At 44.8% G+C, this 5,662-nt stretch overlaps 1 pseudogene; it reads left to right on the forward strand.

Moving 5' to 3' along the window:
* The first annotated feature begins 705 nt into the window (after nt 1-705).
* Nucleotides 706-2,773, forward strand: LOC140908804 (uncharacterized; annotated as a pseudogene).
* Nucleotides 2,774-5,662: the final 2,889 nt, after the last annotated feature.

Genomic DNA, 5,662 nt, shown 5'->3' on the forward strand with positions numbered 1-5,662 from the left:
TCTTTCCAAAACATATTCTCCAATCCTATAAGTTTCAGAGTAACAGCCGTGTTAGTCTGTATTCGCAAAAAGAAAAGGAGTACTTGTGGCACCTTAGAGACTAACCAATTTATTAGAGCATAAGCTTTCATGAGCTACAGCTCACTTCCTCAGACATCTGAGGAAGTGAGCTGTAGCTCACGAAAGCTTATGCTCTAATAAATTGGTTAGTCTCTAAGGTGCCACAAGTACTCCTTTTCTTTTTGCGAATCCTATAAGTGTGACCTACATTCATTATTCCTAGATACATGACCTTGCCTTTGGCTATATTAAAACACATGTTGTGCGTGTGCCCAGCTTACTAAGGCCTGGTCTACACTACGAGTTTATGTCGGATTTAGCAGTGTTAAATCGAATTAACCCTGCACCCATCCACACAACGAAGCCATTTTTTTTTTTGACATAAAGAGCTCTTAAAACTGATTTCCGTACTCCTCCCCAATGAGGGGATTAGCGCTGAAATCGACATCTCTGTTTTGAATTCGGGTTAGTGTGGATGCAATTCGAAGGTATTGGCCTCTGGGAGCTATCCCACAGTGCACCATTGTGACTGCTCTGGACAGCACTCTGAACTCAGATGCACTGGCCAGGTGTACAGGAAAAGCCCCGGGAACTTTTGAATCTCATTTCCTGTTTGGTCAGGCGAGCTCATCAGCAGAGGTGACCATGCAGTCCCAGAATCGAAAAAGAGCTCCAACATGGACCGAACGGGAGGTACTGGATCTGATCACTGTATGGGGAGTGGAATTCGTGCTATCAAAACTACGTTCCAAAAGATGAAATGCCAAAACATTTCAAAAAATCTCAGAGGCCATGAGGGACGGAGGCTACAACAGGGACACAACACAGTGCCGCGTGAAACTTAAGGAGCTCAGACGAGCGTACCAGAAAACCAAAGAATCAAACAGACGCTCCAGGACAGAGCCCCAGATATGCCGCTTCTACACTGAGCTGCATGCAATTCTAGGGGGGGCCGCCACCACTACCCTACCCCTGTCCGTGGACTCCGATGATGGGGTACTCTCCGCCATGCCTGAGGATTTTGCGGATGGGGAAGATGAGGAGGAGGAGGATGAGCTTGAGGAGAGCACACAGCACACAGTTCTCCCCGACAGTCAGGATTTTTGTATCACCCTGCCTGAAAAACCCTCCCAACCCAATTAAGCCGGAGAAGGGACCTCTGGTGAGTGTACCTTTTTAAATATAATACATGTTAAAAATCCAGCGTTTTTAATGATTAAGTAGCCCTGAGGACTTGGGATGCATTTGTGGCCGGTACAGCTACTGGAAACGTCTGTTAACGTGTCTCAGGATGGAGCGGAAATCGTCCAGGGACATCTCCATGAAGCTCTCCTGGAGGTACTCTAAAAGCCTTTGCAAAAGGTTTCTGGGGAGAGCAGCCTTATTCCGTCCTCCATGGTAGGACACTTTACCACGCCATGCTAGTAGCAAGTAATCTGGTATCATTGTATGACAAAGCCTGGCAGCATGTGGTCCCGGTGTTTGCTGGCATTCAAGTAACATCCGTTTTTTATCTCTCTGTGTTATCCTCAGGAGAGTGATATCGTTCATGGTAACCTGATTGAAATAGGGGAATTTAATTAAGGGGACATTCAGAGGTGCCCGTTCCTACTGGGCTGTTTGCCTGTGGCTGAAAAGAAATCCTCCCCACAGTTAGCCATGCGGTGAGGGCGGGGGGCCTTGGTGCTGAGCTGTTCTTATTTGGCTAGCAGGGATCTTCCCTGATACCAGCCAGGCAGAGGAGGGAGGGGTTAAGCGATCTTCCCAAAGAATTGGATGGGTGGCGGGGTTAGTTTGGTTTCTGTTGCTGCACGTTTAACAGGCAAACCACAGCACTAAATGGCCAACTCAACATGCTTTGCTTGGTATGGGAGAGGAGGGCGCTGCTGTTATGAAGTATGCAGAAGCTGAAAGACTAATGGCTTACCATGACTGCCTGCAAGCCGAATTCTGTTGCCCGGCACTGCGTGTGTGATCTCTAACACCAAAGCCGCAGGCACTCAATATAGGATGCAAAATGCGACCTTGTACCAAAATCACATGTGCTATCTAATGTGAATAGTGTTGTTCACTGTGAAAGAGTATAGCCCTTGTTCTGTAAAATGTATCTTTTAAAATACTTCACTCCCTTTTTTTCCTCCAGCAGCTGCAAATGTTTCAAGCCTCCCTCCTCCGTCCCAAAGGCTATCTCAGATAAGGCGGCAAAAAAAACGCACATGCAATGAAACCTTCTCTGAGCTCATGCAGTCGTCCGGCACTGACAGAGTTCAGCAGAATGTGTGGAGGGACGCAATAGCAGAGTACAGGAAAGTGGCCGATGAACGTGAGGAGAGGTGGTGGCAGGAAGATCAGAGGAGGCATGAGGCAATGCTGGGGCTACTGCGGGATCAAACGGACGTGCTCCAGCGTCTGGTATCGGTTCATGAACGGCAGCAGGATCACAGACTGCCACTGCAGCCCCTGTTTAACTGCCCTCCCTCCTCCCCAAGTTCCATAGCCTCCTCACCCAGACGCCCAAGAACATGGCGGGGGGAGGCTCCGGGCACCCAACCACTCCACCCCAGTGGAGAGCCCAAGCAATCTAGGTCACTCCATAGAACTGACCTTGTCATATGCCAACTTCACCACCAGTGGTTTTATATTTTCTTCTGAATCATTGATAAAGATATTGAATAGCTTTGGGCAAAGAACAGATTCCTGTTCACCCCATTAGAAACATCTCCACTGGACGATGCTTCCCTATTTATAATTGTGTATTGAGATGTACATTTTAGCTAGTTTTTAATCAATTTAATCTAATGTGTGATTTAGTACAGTGCTAATTTTTTAAATGAGAATGTACGATGGTATTAAGTCAAATATGGCACAGAAATGTATCAAGTTTGTTTGGCAAAACCTTTTTTCCATAAAACCATATTGATTGGCATTTAATTATGCTACAATTCATTAATTCTTTACGATTGTGTCCCATTTTAGTCTTTCCATGATTTTGCCTGGGACTAACATCCGGCTAACAAGGCTATAGTCTCACGTGTCATCCCCTTTATCCTTTTAAAATATCAGCACAACTTTAGCCTTTTCCCAGCCCCCTGGAACTTCCCCAGCATTTCAAGATTTGTTAAATATCAACCTTAGCGGCTCAGGGATCTCCTCAGATAACTCTTCTAAAGCATGTGTGAGATTAGTGTGATTATTCCTATTGAATTTAATGTGACTCCTCACATACATAAAGTTAAGCAGATTCATGGCTGTTTACAAGAGAGATGTTTCCAAGTTTTCTTTCTCTAAATATTTTCCAATATCACCTTGTTGAGGGGAACATTCTTGCCAATACACTTATTTGGAGGATGTTCATAGAAAGCAAATACCAAAGCAATGTCAATGCTGCACAAGTGAATGCTTTTCAAAAATGTGGAACAATTTTTATTGGAAGTTTTCCAGCAGTATTTACCCAGCCAACCTTGTTCTGTGGATAGTTATTGGACTACAGTCTCCAGAGCTATTGGTTTTGCTTCTCTGAGGAGACAGTGTGTTTGATGAGGAGACCCTTGCCATGGATGTGAGGAGAGGTGTGTTCTAGTCTGAGCTTAGCCACTGATCTGCTGTGTGACCTTGCACTACTTCTGTATTTGTGACCCCTTTCACACAGCAAGCCTCTGAGTGTGCCCCCCCCATAAGTTAAATGTTTTATATGTATTTAACACTATTATAAATGCTGGAGGCGAAGCGGAGTTGGGGGTGGCGGCTGACAGCTCGCAACTTCCACATAATAACCTCATGACCCTCTGAGGGGTCATGACCCCCTGTTTGAGAACCCCTTCACTAGCCACTTCCACTTTTTATTCCTATATTTCCCTTTCCACTCTTTGTCTGCCTTGTGTATTTAGACTGTAAGCTCTTCAGGGCAGGGACTGTCTTTCTCTGTGTGTGTGCAGTTCCTGGCCCCCTTATCTCAGCTGGGTCCTGTAAATGCTATCACCCTACAAATAACAACCTTTCCCAGGCACTAAGGATTATTTGAGATGTGGATAAATCAAGTCTAGTTTGGCAGTTCTTGTGCAGGCAGGTCACTTTAGTGATAAGGAGTTTCATTCGGGATCAGCTGTCTTAGTACTTTCCACCTGGTTTCCATTGTCTCACCCGTCATGCTTTTAAGGCATTTTTGTCTCAGAAAACATAACATGCCCACCGCTGTTATCTCGCCTCTTCAGTCAGAGCACTTGAGCAAAGAGTCATTTCCATGCTTACCTCAAACACTATACAGATGCATGATTGAATGTGGAAGGAAGAAATCAAAAAAGAAAAGCCAACCCAACCAGCTTATCCTGTAAGGGGTTTTTCCACTGACTTCTGCATGATCCTTCCTGGGCAGGGTACAAACATGTGAGTGATGAATGCTGCACAAAGGAGATTGGGCTGACCACATTCAAAATATGTCTGAGACCTTTTTTCTTCCTTTTTTTGTCTTTTCCCAAATGTGAAAGGCACGGGGGGCTGTATGTGCAAACACTGACAGATGGTGCTACTTGGTTCCAGCTCGGGCCCATTAGTAAGAGAACTCAGCATTCAAGGGACCAATTACCACTCAGTCCCCTCGGGGAAGAGCATATCAGATGTTTACTGGGGGTTAATAATAAATGAATTGAAAAAAAATTGCTCTTTGAACACCATATTCTGTGTATTCATGTCAGCAGGTTGTAATTAGCTAATTAAATGCCTGGACTGACAGAATGGCCCCAATGGGGGTTGCAGCATTGCAGGCTGCTCCTGAAACATGAGCAGGAAACATCTTGGAATATGTGGTCAGGAGAGCAGTTAACACCTCACATTTAATGGGCTGCTTTTTCCTGTAAAGGTTACTGGGAGAGCTGGGAGGAGGCGTTGGACAAGTCCTGTGTCTGTGGAGCTAGCGAACTAGAGAGAGAGAGAGAGAGAGAGGAATATGTAAGATAAGGAAATGATCAGTTACAAGTCCTCAGCAATAAGCAGTTGTTGAAAAAAGTGTTGAGGCTTTGGAAATTGATATAACAATACTCACAACTCAAGAGTCCTTGGTGAGTGAGCTAAGTGGAGAGGCGATCAAACAGAAATGAGGGTGTCTGACTATGTAAGATTAATTCAAGTAATCAAAAAAGCTACTCTTAAGGAAGACGAAAGGCCCACCTTTAGCCCACAGATGCAGAGGAAATGAGAGCTCTCACTCAAATTCCTGACTTCGATGCTGACTCTAGCTCATGCAGCACACTCTGAGCCTGCTCTGCTGCACTGTGGTGTTGTGAGTGATTTATACAACTGCTTGCACATCATACTTGTTTAGTTTCCTTCCTGGCTCCTTAGTAGCAATGGGATGCAGTGGCTGCATCTGTGAAATTCACTTTTGTGTACCATAAAAATATTAACTGATTCATTAATAATTACTATAATAAATAATTCCTGAAAGTCTCAAAGGAAATATTTGCAGGCCTGTCAAACACAGTGGCAGCATGTCAGGCTTTTTCAGGGCCTATGTTTCTCTTCCATCACTTTTTACACACAGTGCTTTGAAGACTGAAGAAAAATCATTCAGGGGCTATGCAGGTAGTTGGGATGGAAATCTGAGCTT

This window comes from Lepidochelys kempii, chromosome 3 (genome assembly GCF_965140265.1).
Source record: "Lepidochelys kempii isolate rLepKem1 chromosome 3, rLepKem1.hap2, whole genome shotgun sequence".
Lineage (NCBI taxonomy): Eukaryota > Metazoa > Chordata > Testudines > Cheloniidae > Lepidochelys > Lepidochelys kempii.